The sequence below is a fragment of the Sinocyclocheilus anshuiensis genome, unplaced genomic scaffold, assembly GCF_001515605.1.
Source record: "Sinocyclocheilus anshuiensis isolate Anshui unplaced genomic scaffold, SAMN03320099.WGS_v1.1 scaffold369, whole genome shotgun sequence".
Lineage (NCBI taxonomy): Eukaryota > Metazoa > Chordata > Actinopteri > Cypriniformes > Cyprinidae > Sinocyclocheilus > Sinocyclocheilus anshuiensis.
Window position 1 is genome coordinate 1623653 of NW_015540935.1, and position 15306 is coordinate 1638958.

The 15306-nt window shown below is 38.3% G+C and overlaps 1 long non-coding RNA gene across 1 annotated transcript; it reads left to right on the forward strand.

Moving 5' to 3' along the window:
* The first annotated feature begins 1436 nt into the window (after nucleotides 1-1436).
* Nucleotides 1437-14874, forward strand: LOC107689569 (uncharacterized). The gene is made up of 3 exons (XR_001634349.1): nucleotides 1437-1526; nucleotides 6879-6881; nucleotides 14864-14874. It is a non-coding gene; the product is annotated as an uncharacterized LOC107689569 (long non-coding RNA).
* The last annotated feature ends 432 nt before the right edge of the window (nucleotides 14875-15306 follow it).

Here is a 15306-nt window from a genome sequence, read left to right on the forward strand (position 1 = left end):
GTGCCCACTTCTGGCGGAACCCTTGGAATGGGCTGAACTGGAACGACTTAAGCCCTTGATCACTTAGAATCCGCTATAGAGTTGGTTTATTGTTCACATTTTTCCCCTTACGGATGTGTTTGGTGCAGCATTCTATATGTATATAGGTATGCTCGGGCTGTTATAAATGTTTAAAAAAATCATTTATATATTGTAGAGTTGTTTGGGGTGGGGATAAATAAAACGCGATCTGCGATGACGTCATAGTCGTGTTGCATTGTGGTCTGTGGAGCGGCCTGAAGTGTGCATATAAAGCAGACTCGCTCCCCCGGTCAAAATCGAGGGGTCGAGGGCAGATGAAGCAGAAAAAAAAAACAGCATAAAAATCGGTATAAAAACCCTGAATAGTTACGCCCAAGTTTTTCTTTAGAACAGGTAATGTAATGAATTATTATGTAGACTGTTGGAACATCATATACTGCAGAGATAATAGTGTTTTTTTTTTGCTCTCTAAAACTCACTGATATTAGTTAAATAAAATTCAATGCCGATCATGGTGATCCACGAAGACAGATGACATTGCAGCATCTTAAACCATTGTGTTATTGATGTGAAATTTGACATACACAAAGAGCAGCAATGCTAATGTCAGCTAGCTAAATAACTACTGAATGCACCTTCAACAATTCTTTTAAAGCACTACATGAACTGGAACATAGACTGTGAGGGTCCCGGCAAGTTTCGAGAGCTGTAAATAAACAGTACACAATAATAGTTCCTGGAATGGAATAGTAAGTTAGCAAGTGCAAGTTTAAGCACTGGCCTAAAGTATCAGGTTGTTAAGTCAAAATTTAATTTGAAAAAAAAAAAGTAATTTTGTCAGATGTTGTCTTCGTTTGCTTCCACAGAAAAGATACCAGCTTACAGGTTTGGAATAACACCAGGGTGAGCAAATGATAACATAATGTTTGGGTAAACTATCGCTTTAAGAACATTAATTTAATTCCTCTAAACACACAACAATAAACACTTCCAAATTAGCTTCAAATAGTTGAAACAAGAATCATCCATGAACACATGCATGGACCTGATGGACCTGTGTCTAAAGCTGTGTTTGTGGTGAGAGGGCTTGGGATACAGATGTCATTGGTCACAATGTTTCTGCTTCTGGGGCTGGACAGGCTTTCGGGAAGTGATAAGTGTGTTCTGACTGTCATGGCTCTGAGGTCAGCGTTCGAGACGCTGGTTTGAACCGCGGCGCTTTACAAGATTCCAACTATGTGAGATGCTCCATACAGTCATCTCTGGGGAAGCCACCACAGTCCGGGTGTGACACACACACACACACACACACACACACACAGACACACACACACACTGGTTTCCATTTTTTGTAGGGACTCTCCATAGGCGTAATGGTTTTCATACTGTACAAACCGTATTTTCTATCGCCCTACACCAACCCTACACCTAAACCTACCCCTTACAGAAAACATTCTGCTATTTCAGATTTTCAACACACTCCATTTTGTGTGATATATAAGCTTGTTTCCTCATGGGGACCAAAAAATGTCCCCACAAGCTCCAAATTTACTGGTATCACTATACTTGTGGGGACAATTGGTCCCCATAACGTGATGAATACCAGGTACACACACACACACACACACACACACACACACACACACACACACAAACATACATACATACATATATATGATCTATGTATTTCAAAATTATTAAAGTCTGTCAGGTAACTCATGCATTTCAATCAATCTGCTGTTTTATTTCAACAGTTACTCCTGGTCAGAGGCGTCCATATAAATATATTATTATTTTTTTTTTTATGTAGAGCTACATTTAAACTAAGTTTAATGGTGCAATACAAAACTGTTTAGTAGTGTGTATAAGTTGTAACTTAGTGATCTAGGTGATTCCCAGCTAACAGGAAACTGTAGGTTTTATTTATTTATTTTTTTTTTTTAGATATTATGTAAATGTTAGGACAAAACATTCTTAAAGTAATGTTTATGGAACATTCGTACAACATTACCAATATTTGATATACATTCTCATAACATTGAGAAAAAAAAAGTTCTTAGAATAACATTTATTTGGTGGGGGTGCTGAAGGTTAGGACGATTCCAAAGGCCCGACGAGAGAGGGGGGGCCCTGAACTTGATCTTTAATGATCTTTAATAAGGATTGAGAACGCACACCCAGTATACTTACGGACTGCGCTTCTGATCGTGCGAGCTCTCTGTGGCATTGCTTTTGCGTCTACACATGTGGCTGAAGTAAGACTAATCACTAAGTCTGTGTTTATGCGTGTGCATGTGTGTTTGCGAGCGAGCAGTCGGACCCTGCCCTGAGGGACAGACATCGCACTGCACTACATCCATCATAAAGATTTTTTAAAGAAGCAATTTTAATATGCATGTGTGTGCGAGAGTTTATTGGGAATGCATGCGTCTTTGTGTTTGTGTGTGTCGGAGTGCGCTGTAGGACCCACCCAGGGGACAACAAAGCAGCACCTCGTTTCACATGAAAAGCTGGAGGCTCACAGGGAAGTGTGTGTGTGTGTGTGTGTGTGTGTGTGTGTGTGTGGTGTATACTGTCTCCCTCTTTCTTTCTCCTTTCTCTACCCCCTACCCCAACAACCCTTCCAAATAAATAAGAATTTTTGATTACAGTAACAAGCCCATAAATTATGCAGGCCAGCAGCCGATGAAGAGCGTTTGAAAGACGGGCTGTTTTAACCTTTTCCTTCCTCACTCTGTCTGTCTCTCTCTCAGGGCCGGGGAGAGATGCAAGTATGAGCCAAGATAGAAGATGGTACATTTTAGGAATGGGTCAAGTAGTCAGTCAATTAGAGAAGCTGACTAGTTGATCTAGATTTTTAACTCATTTTTGTGCTAGATAAATTCATCTAAATGGACGATGTTTGTCAAATTAATTCTAATTCAGTGCTTCCTTAAAGTACATCCTTACGCCATTCCAAACCTGTATGTATTTTTTTTTATATATTTTGAAGAATATTGGAAACCAAACATTGACTTTCATTTCTAAAAAAATTATCCTTTAATGTTCCACAAAAGAAAGAATGTCATACAGGTTTGGAATGAGGGTGAAGTAAATGATGACAGAATTTTCATTTTAGGTGAAGCATCCCTTTAAGACTAGTCATTTTTTACATTTCGTTCAGTGAAAGTGTGTTAGAGGGCAGCGTGTCCTTTGTGTGACAGTAGCTGACAAGTATCCCTGCTTTAATCGCAAGTGTGTTGTAGATATTACAGTTACATTCAGTAGTTTGGTGCTAATTTTCAAAGTACTTTTGTGAAGAGTGCACTCACATGAGATGGAAACTTAGTTTTCTATAAAAAGTGTTTTAATTATGTATGAAGCAGGTCACTCCACTCAATGTATAGACCACGTGTCAGAGAAACACGTGCGCAGCCATCTTTAGAATTCTGTCTTTGAACTTCAGTTTTTGCGGTAGCTCTATAGCATCACTGTTGAAGAATAATTAGCTGGTGAAGTGGATTTACTTTATTGCAGACTTAAAGAAAGTTATCATGTGCATTATAATGTTCGAAGTGGAATGCATGACATATGTCAGTAGACCGGGATTTTAAAACGAGCGGTTCATTTATAAATTCGTACATCCTTACCTTCACACTGAAATACAAGCCGGAAGACAGAAGACAACAAGTGCAGCGCTGAAAAGGGGCGGAGCTACATAAGGTCTATTGGAACATGTTGAAATGACACGATCCACAGTGTTTCACTAAACGTGGGAGACAATCTTCATACCTCTGTAGATACGATAGTAGCATAGTATATTTTAGTGACACGAAGAGTAAAAATTAGACAACGGGAAAGTGATGCTCAAGTTGCTTCTTTTTAGGTAAAGAAATTCATTATTATGTAGATTAATGTGTAAAATGTCATTTACATATTTATTGGTGCTGTATGTAATTTTTTGACTGTACTACAGCATAAAAATATCATATTATGTTTGCAGATATTTAGGAAACATGCTAAGTTCACATACTTGTTTCTCCGAAAAACAATGCTACAGCCAGCTATTTGACTTTAACTGTGCGTTCCGTGTCGGAATGTCTGTTTTTGTTTTGGTCTGTGTGACTCCGCCCACTGGCAATTTACTGAATAGTATTTCGACATCCAGGTTGCCAGTTGGTGGAAAACACAACGAACTGCAGACATGTAAGCCAGCAAACGAACTGGGTCAGAGACTGCAGATTCTACCCGACCCAAAAATCCTCAGCATCCAACTTAAAAGCTCTATAAACGGGATTTTTAAAACACGGATAAAAAAAATCCTGAAAAAAATCAACTCATCAGCTTACAGTGTAAGCCTCGCCTTCCATTGTCAATTACGCTCGTTCCTGTTGCGTCTCTTCCAATCAGGCAATCCGCATGAGCGTCGAGTCTGAGGAGGAGAAACAACTCAATCCAATATTTTGAATTTGGACTGCAGTATCCATTTCAACCACTAGCTGTCAATATTACATGCAGCACCTATAAAGTACAACAGCAATGCTAATGCTAACTAGAGAACTACTAAATGCCTCTTTTTTGGGGTGTACTGTAATCGCAATTTCTGTATATGAGCATAAATGTCTCTGATATGGTGTATAAAGAAGCTTGTGCAAATTTCAAATCACAGAGACCGCTGGGATATTCAAACTTTAGCATGACAGTATCATAACCCCGCTTGCAAATGCATGTCTGTGTAACATGATATACTGTACATGTTACCACCCATCCCCCTTTACAGAAACACACACACAAATGAAGACACCACACACCCAAGCATTCTCACACACACACTAAGACACTTGAGGCAATTTGACGCCTTCTCGAACCCCATTTGCCAGTACAAAGAGGCATTGTTAGTAAGTAATGTTAATGAGCTCAATATGCCCTCAACTGGAATGTGTGAAAGCAGAGGCCCAGGCTTTGTGTGTGTGTGTGTGTACCCTCATTCCCACATCTTTAAAGGAGTTGCCACCCCCTCACTCACTCTCTGAACATGACTGGCATACAGACAGTTGGCAGAGGGGGCAGTCAGTCGAACACAAGCTAGCATGTGTTTGTGATGGTCATGCACATCGGCAAACACACAACAAGTACACCAGCTCCAATCATGGATGCCCCATGGAACTTGACTTAAGTTTGATCATTCACCAGAATGCACAAACCTATCATGCACAACTGGCAGAACATTCTTTGTCTGATTTCAATGCTGTCCCTGAAACTACAATCACAGCCCTAAATATAACCGTAGAACAAGATATAATGATCAATCAACTATAGATCTAACCCTAAAACCAGAGGGCAAAAATAGGACTGGGAATAGTCAACTTACAATTCTTCTTAATAATTCCAGTTCCTTAAAGCTTTTTAGAACTTTAAAGGTAAAAGCAATGTAATTCCATTGCTAAATGATAATATATAATATATTCAAAACAAGTTTTGCAAGAGGTGTTTTACCCAAACAATTTAAATGCCATAAATGCAATTCAAAAATAGTCCTTAAACAATTGCTGTTAATAAAACAAAAAATGTGCTCACATATGTAATTCCTTAATATTTTAGTTTTTTATACTTAACTACACGTTGTTAGGTGAACAACCAGTCAGAAACTAAAAATAAAGCATGAAAGTACACAACTAACTAAAACACTAACAATTTTACAAAGTGGTGATTTCAAATGAATTTGCACAATGTGATTTGTAAAGAAATGTAATATATTTATTAAAAATAAATAAATAAATAATATTAGGCATGATGTCCATAATATTAAGCATGATTGCCAGAGAGTGTTGGTTAGTTGTAGGCTGTATATGTTTTTGATTCACTGAAAGGAACCAACTCATTATTTGTCATTTGTTCAGGAATTCGACTAAACTGGTTACACTGTATGTTTCTGATTAACAGAAAAAAAAAAATCAGCTAATAAAAATCATGCATAAGTATCCCAGGAATACACTTTCTGAATATTTTAATTCAGTGTTCGGTCATACTTTCGTTTGGGGACCAGTTCTCACTATTAACTTTGACTTTTGCCTCAATAAACTACTAATTTGCTGCTTATTAATATTTAGTAAGTTAGTCGTTGAGCTTAGGTATGGGGTGGATTAAGGGATCTAAAATACAGTCATGCAGAAGAAGGCATTAATATGTGCTAATAAACAGCCAATATGCTAGTAATATGCATGCTAATAAGCTTCTGGTTCTAGTGAGAATTGGTCCCTAAACGAAAATGTTACACGGTATTCGGTCAGCATCGGTAAACATGCAAGAACATAATTTTAATTCCAGTTTTTTTTTTTCTGAATAAAATCCAGATCTTAGTTCCAAACATCAAAAAATCTTAAAAGGCAGAGAGCCTAAAATCAATATAAACAGAAGGTCAACCATATTGCTTGTCGCATGAGAACAAACCCCGCTGATTCCTTTGCATCAAACCAGCATGTTTGCGCTTCTGTTTACCATTTGATTACTCTATGTGCCTTGATCAATGTTTATATATGAATAAATGTCTAAATTAAATCAGTTCACAGTACTGATTTAAAGTGATTGTATCTCTTTAGGAAACATATTGAAGTGCTCAATTCATGTGGATTTCTTTTACAGTCGTTTTTGAAGTACAGAAGTGTCATGTTTTTGGTGGAATCGACTTTTAATGAAATCTCTCAGGTTTCATTAAAAGTATTTTCATTTGATATTTTTAATGAACAAATGTCTTGAACAAAATAATCAAAAGTCTTATGAGACATGAGGGTGATTAATGACAGAATTATTGACGATGGCGCCGACGGTGATGGCTGCCTCCGTGGCGTGCTCCGCAGTTGTTTTTATGTTTTTGTTAGTTTGTCCTGTCTTTAGTTATATCCCTGCAATCACCAGAGACGAATTGCTGGACATTCGGCAGTACACACCACCCGATATTTCACCGGTTTTCGACTATTCTGATGTTTTGCTGGACATTGTAGTCGGGGGAGCTGTGGCGCTGATCAAACGCTTCAGGACGCGCAGACGGGGGAAGCGAGGCGGTGCCCTCGTGAAGCTCAGACAGCGCGGATTCAGGACGCCGTTGCCTAGCCTTCATCTGGCGAACCTCCGCTCTTTACCCAACAAAACGGACGAACTCCTTCTTCTCTCCCGTACAAATAAGGATTTTTCAAACTCTGCTGCTCTGTGTTTCACGGAAACCTGGCTGAAAGACGCCATTCCGGACAGCGTGTTGAGTCTCCCGGGCTTTCAGCTGTTTAGAGCAGATCGCGAAGCAGAATCAACGGGGAAATCGCGCGGCAGCGGGACATGCTTTTACATCAATGAGAGGTGGTGTACAGATGTAACTGTGTTAAAGAAGATGACCTGGCAATAAAGCTCATTCTGATTCTGATTCTGATTCTGAATTGTCTTTTTTTGTGAACTAACCCTTTAAGCAGAAATAATTAATGTGTTTGCAGATGTCATGAAAGACTGCATTGCTGTTAACCTTTTATTTTGGCTTCTTAATGCCTATGATGATGATGATGATGATGATGATGCTGAAAATAAAACTGTTCTCAGAGAGGAATCAGGTGTGTGAATCCCCAAACCTTCTCCTGAACAACACACAACACACAACAAACCTTCACCTAAGACTTGTTTGTATATTAACTCTTCTGTTGCATGGGGTTGGTGACGATACTCCAAAGAACCAAACACTTTTCATCTTTCATTGTAGCTGCCCACTCCTCCAGCCCCCGAACTAACTATTTGCCACAAGTTAAACTCTTTTTTTTTGTGTGTGTGTGTGTGTGTGTGTGTGTGTGTGTGTTTAGAATTTCCTTCTATTCTCGTGCATGTGGCTTTATTTCTTCCCTGCGCTGCTCTCAGGCCCCAAAAATAGTCCAAAAAGTCTCTAGTTATGAAAGAATTTCTCTGTTCAAAGGGAATATCTGAAACCCCGAGCATTCAGTTCCGTCTGGCTTTGGTTTGAACTTTTACGAGCGATCTTTCATTCTGGTTTGCTCTTGTTTTCCTCTCCGAAACTTTCTCTCTCTACCCACTCTCTGTTTTTCAGCGGACACCCCTAGCCATTAAACCATTTTTTTTACTCTGTTCGGCCAATTTATGTTGGTTAATTTAGCGTAAAACGAGACAGCGGCCGAGGCAGTGGTAGCGGTGGAGGCCTTATGCTGAAATCCACGAGATGAGCACCGCGTGTCTCGCGCTGCGAGGGGCTGCGGGTGGTCCGTGCCCGCCAATCATCACACGCCGCAGCAGCGGGAGACTGGAGAAAAAGAGATGTTTTAAGAAAAACTGATTCTTACACTGTGCAGGATTGAGTCCTAATGTACATGTTTGTATATCACTGTAGATTCATCATGCAATGGTTAAAATTACATGGTTATTAAATATATCTTGTTTTTTTTTATTCTTGTGCTTTGTTGTACCTTAATTTTAATCAACTGTAGGTTTGCAGTCATAATGATGTACATAAAAATGGTTCTAAATGGTACCAGATTAGGGTTCTTCAGCTTGTAATAGCAGAACTCTTCTTTTTATAAGGTTCTGAACTATGCTATGAAATGTTGCATATTGGCTGTTTTGGCAGTTTGCGGGTCTGGAGCCTTCAGGTGTGTGTTAACACAATGTCAAAGAGGAAAGACATCAGCAATGATCTTAGAGAAGCAATTGTTGCTGCCATCAATCTGGGAAGGGTAATACGGCCATTTCCAAACAATTTGAAGTCCATCATTCCACAGTGGGGAAGATTATTCACAAGTGGAAGACATTCAAGACAGACTCCAGTCTTCCCAGGAGTGAACGTCCCAGGAAATTCACCCCATGGTCAGACAGTACAATACTCTGAGAAATTGCAGACAACCCAAGAGCTACACCTGAGGCTCTACGGGCCTCAGTTAAAATGTTAAATTATAAAGTTTGTGACAGTAAAATTAGAAAAAGACCAGACAGGCATGGCATGTTTGGAAGGGTTGCCGGAAGAATGCCTCTTCCCTCTAAAAAGAACATGGCAGGATAGCTTAGGTTTGCAAAGCTGAATCTGAACAAACCATAACACTTCTAGAACAATGTCCTTTGAACAGACGAGACCAAAGTGGAGATGCTTGGCCATAATGCACAGTGCCACATTTGGTGAAAGCCAAAAGAGCATATCAGCACAAACACCTCATTCAAAAGCATGCTGGTGGAGGGATGATTAATTTGGGCTTGTTTTGTAGCCACAGGACCTGGGCACCTCACAGTCATCGAGTCGACCATGAAGTCCTCTGTATACCAAAGTATTCTAGGGTCAAATGTAAGGCCATCCCTCCGACAGCTAAAGCTTGGCCAAAATTGGGTCAACAACTTTTGTTGATCCTGGATCAACATTACTGTCCAAAAATATAGCTGATCGTAAGCCTAAAACAGATATTTCCCAAAAAGTTATCTATCAATTCTGATTGGTTAATTGGAATGTTGATCCAGGAACATGTACTTGGTGAAATCACGGTCACCCAACATGACAATGACCCAACGCACACAGCAGAACTGAGCCCACAGTGGTCGAAGGAGAAAGAGGTGAATGTTCTTGCATGGCCTCGTCAAAGCCCAGACTTAAACCACACTGAAAATCTGTGGAATGACTTGAAGACTGCAGTCCACAAACGCTCACCATCACATTTAACTGAACTTGAGCAGTTCTGAAAAGAAGAGCCAGCAAATATTGCAAAGTCTAGATGTGCAAAGTTAGTAAAGACAAATCCCAACAGACTAAAGGCTGTAATTAAAGCAAAAGGTGCTTCAACAAAATACTGACACAGGGGGGTGATCCTTTTTCCAACTCAGTGATTCTGTTTTTTTTATTAATTAATAAAAAATGTTTATATCATTCACTTGGATGTTGTAAGTTGCACTGAATAAATACAGCTGTAAAAAAAACAGTAACTGTGTCTGTTTTCATTTCAGGCTGCAAAGCAGTGTTAATTTCGTTGACGAATAATTTTCGTAATAATTTTCGTCAACGACATTTTTTTTCACCGACGACAACGAGACGATAACAAACTAAAACTCTTTTTGCATGACAACAACTATGACGAAAATTTATTGACATTTTCGTCAACGAATAAAAACGAGACGAAAATGTTAGGGAGGGACGAACTTGGAAGAGATTTATTTAGAATGAATCTGCTGTGTGGTTCGGAGGTTAGATGCGTATATGAACCGGCGGGACATAAGCTAAAATACACTTGCTGCACGTCTCATAAAACATAAAAAAATGTCAATATGTGGCGAGTAAGAGAAAAGCAGACATATAGATAAATCTGACGACGCAAGAGAGAACTCAATTCGGTCCGGTTTTCTGAGCGCAGACAAAGCGCAAAGCGCGTCTCACAGCGCACGAGTACTCTTTCGCATCGTATGAACGGAGAATTACACACAAAATGATGTCAAATTGTCCGTTTTGACGAGTATTCACGTAAACACAGTTGATTATGCCTTAAGTGAACGTAAACAGTAGGAAGGATGCGTATCAGTACATTGCATCTATTGCAGCCGTGCATTCGGTTTTAAAGGGACAGCAGCATAATTTAGTTGCTATTGTCCGAGTCATTGATATTAATCAAGCAACAAAAGAAACACAGAAAATCACTCACTGCTCTTGACCGAAAAACTTTAATAGCCCTAAAGATTAATCTAAATGTATTTATAGATATAAATATGTCTGATTGAAAGAATGAGGAATATGGTAAACAAGTTGCTACGAAGAATGCATAATTAGCCTGTATAACCATTGGTATTTCATTAAAAAGAAGACCATTTTCTTGTTCTTTATGAGAAGTGTTTTTTTTTTTTTTTTACCTAAAGGCATGTTGTGTGTCACCGCAGTTAAACCGGTGTCTATCATGATAAAACCTTAATATCAAACCTATATAATGAGTTTGGAAATTTTAGAGAAATGCTTAATAAATGCATTACACTGTAACTAAACCAATTAGATTTTAGCCGACTAAATTTACTGTAGATTTAGTCGACTAAAATCGTATGATATTTAGTCGACTAAAACTAAAAAGAATTCAGATGACTAAAATATGACTAAAACTAAATGGCATTTTAGTCAAAAGACTATGACTAAAACTAAATCAAAATTTGCTGTCAAAATTAACACTGCTGCAAAGCAACAAAATGTGATTATTTTAGAAGGGGGTGATTCTTTTCTATACCCACTGTATTTATGTATTCAGCTAATAACTGTTATTTCTCATTTCAATAAAAAATAAAATAACCTAATTGTTCTTTTTTTTTTTTAGGCTACAAAGCAACTAAATGCGATTATTGTAAAGGGAGGTGATTTTTTACTGTATCCACTGTACATGACAAACAGTTCTGAATATGAATACATGGATAAATAAAACGCAAAAAAAAATAAAAGTAGAAACGCAAAAAATAGACACAATCACAAGTTCTAGTGAAGTCTTCACAATCCTCTATGATGCAGTCGAGTGGCAGTTTCTCTCTGCAGATGATGAGGTTGTGGGAAGTGATAATTACATGTTCTGTTAAACTAAATCGAGAAGAAGACATAGGAAACCAGTTACAATTTGAAAGTTAATTGTACATTTTAAGAATTAAATCATTTACCTGTTGAGAGTGTTTTGACATTCTGTGTAATTGGATGGTTGAGCTCCAGAAAATCAATAACGAAATGGCTTTGACAGCTACAGATTTGAAAAACAAAAAGGCGGGAGTAAGAAACCCAAACGCTAAAAAACATTTCAGAATAAAAGGGTTCATTAGGAGAACTGGATAGAACAGTTACTACATGTAGAAAACCTTTAAAGAGACATTTTTTTTCAGTCATTAAAATGTGCAGTACATTTGCAAATAAGTAAAAGTACATACAGAAGATGAAGTGCGTTTCCCATACAATGATGTAACTCACTGATTAACTACCATAATACGATGCATCTTTGGAGAAACTAACTAGCCATGGCTGTGGGTGGTGAAGTCATAACTAATGCTAATTAGTTATTAGCATTAGCATTAATTAGCATAAATGTTCATCAAACATTCATCCGATCGCCACCAAACTTGGTCAACATGATCTCAAGACATTTGAGTTGCTAAATTAACATTAGTTAATGCATTAACTAGCATGAAGTAACAATTAACAATATATTTTTACATCTTCTATTAATAGTTGTTAATGTTAATTAATAAAAATGTCCATGCTCATGTTAGTTCACAGTACTGTGAACAGATACAACTTTACATTTTAATAATGTATTAGTAAGTTTTGAACTTAATATTAACTATGATTAATAAATACTATATAAATGTTTTTCATGTTAACTAATATAGTTAATGTTAACAAATGAAACCTTATTGTATAGTGTTACCAAATTTTTATATAGTGTTCTTGTTCTGTATGTGTGTCTGTTTCACACTCTTGATATTATAGTTTAAGCCTTTAATTGCAGTAACCCTTAAAACCAGACTGCCCGAGAGTTACTGTAAATGCATGTGCCCGCTGTGCCCATTTTCCTGATGCCACGGGGGTGGTGGTTGGACTGGTGGCTTGGGCCCGTCATCGCTGCTTGCAGCTATATATATATATATATATATACATTTTTTTTTCAAGGTTTTTTGGCTTTTGGGGCCTTTAACGTGCTCAAAAACCCCTGAAACTTTGCACACACATTGAAATCTGTGGCCATTATAGTTGGGCAGAGATTAACATGGGGGTTCAAGGGGGGCCCCGTGGCACACTGTTTTATAGGGCCATTTTTCAGGGGCTCTGTAGTGCACACTGTTTCACCTACAGTCACCAAAATTCATACACATATAGATCTTATCAGCCCAAGCAACTTTTGCACTGCATGCCATTAACTCTGCCCAACAGGAAGTCAGCTATTCCCTTTCATTGCTGTGACCCTTAAAACAAGACTGCCAGAGGTTTAAATGGGGGCTGGGGGCTTGGGCCTGTTATCACTGCTGGCAGCTATGTTTAATTAATTTGAGATCTCTGAGATGCTGCTGTGACAAACATGGCATCTGATGACTACTTATCTGTTCACTGTTTTTCACTGTGATTTTAGTTTATTTGATGGCTGGTTCATCGTAGATTCTCTTTTACATCATACTGTATGTTCATGCATTTATGCACATGTACACCCTTTAAAACGGTGCTGATTGTCAACATGCTAAAATATATAAGTTGAAATGTATATATGATATAGAGTGATATAGAATGCACTGCATGTTACCTTTTGTAGCCATGAGCATGATCTATTTAAGTCCACATGTCATACTAACAAGAAGCTCTGCTTCTAACTAGTGGTCGACCGATATATCGCCGTGGCCGATATATCGGCCGATATTCAGAATTTTTAAAATATCGGCATCGGCCGATAAGTCTTTCCACTTTTGGTCGATGTTTTTCAAAGCAGATTATGACACCAGATATTGCATTTATGCTTCATCTTTAAGACAAGCCACTCAGATGTGAAGCCAGCACCTGACAGACAGTAAAATTATCAATCGTCATTCACTTTTTAACGTGATTCTACATTGTGTTACATACAGTAACACTCTGGCGTGCAGCAAAGTCTTATTCAAACGTACCGTGATACATCAGATCCGCAGTCCAGCGGCAGCTCCGGTGGGAGACACAGATGTGATTTAAACAAATTCAAACAATAATTAAAACGTGTTTACCTCACAAACAATCGAAAATCCCGCGACTGTCTCTTCCTCAGATGTGCACGTTGTTCTCGGGTTCTTCTAAACAAGACACTGTTTTCCGGTGGACTCAAAAGCCGGTGCACTCCAGAATGAAAGCTGGGCCAACACGAGAACTCTAATAATAATAATAATAATAAGTTTGAATTCCTTTATATGTTTATTCAGGAATATCTGCTGTATTTGATTGCCCATGATTGGTGTAATATCGCGTGTATTATACCCTTTCGTATGTTCCGGTCTTATTTAATGCTGCTACATGCTGATAACCAAGCATGTAATTATACCTTCAGGCTTGTATTATTTTAACAATGAAACAAACAAGCAAAACGAAACAGATCAGAGACATATAGTATATCTTTATTATTAACAAACTATCCCATACTATAATTAAAACAACCTGTTGCTCGGTAAACTATATATTGTACATAAAATACATGGAATTACACATACTATTTTGGACACAAATTTATGAATATTAATTTGTTCATTAATTATGAATGTTAGAAAGGCTGCACTAAACCATTTAAGTGTTACCTCTGTTGTTTACATGTTTTTAATTGAGGTTTTAATAAATATTTATGCACAATACATGTTCATTTAGTTTCACCAATTTTCTGCATGTCTCTCATTTACTGTAATTACATGCATTACATCAGCCTCATATCGGCCAATTGGACAGATTGGTTTCTCAATATTGGCATCGGCCATTAAAAATCCCATATCGATCGACCACTACTTCTAACCACAGGTCAAGAGCTGTAGTTGGTAATGATCAAACTTGCGACCATCGTTGGATACATTTTGGAAACACGCCTGTGGTTGGGAAGGTTGAATGCTAGATGATTGTCACAGTGCAAAATATTATGTACAGAAACAAGTGCACTGATTAAACATCAACGTGAAGTGGATGGGTGTTGTATCACTCGGAAGGAGTTTTGTTTTTTTGTTTTGTTTTGTTTATTGACCGGCTGGTTGTATAGTACATTTTACCACATACTGGGTGCTAAATTAATAAATACAAATGAAATATGCATTTGAGTTTAAATTATTTTGTTATGTGACAACAAAGAGACAAAGAGGTAAAAGAGACTTGAGCACAGCTATTCATGAAATCAAGGTAAAGTGGGGGAGAATGGGGCCAGTTATACGGTTTAGTGTCATTGAAGAAAAGTATTTGACTGCAGAATATTGTGATCAGCCAACCATCATCAAGTATTCCAAAGAGCCATGTAATAAGTTCCTACATATGCACAAATGTAAATTCACAACGGCTGGCTACGGGAACCGTTCCTCCACAGACACGCAAGGGTCATTGTGTGTAGCTGGGGGCCACGGCTGGCACACAGCTGGGCACCTCATTTCCATTGGCTCCGCAGCAGCCCTCACAAAGGGCCCGCGGAGATGAAAGCACTCGCATATGCGTATGTATGTGTGGTCAAAAATAAACTCTGTCACATTCACCCAAGAGTGTGTTTGCCCGCGTGCACCAAGTCTCCTCATAGGTCAGGGCATCATGGTCCACTCACCAAATAGTCAGCATCGGATTGACTCTAATTTCTT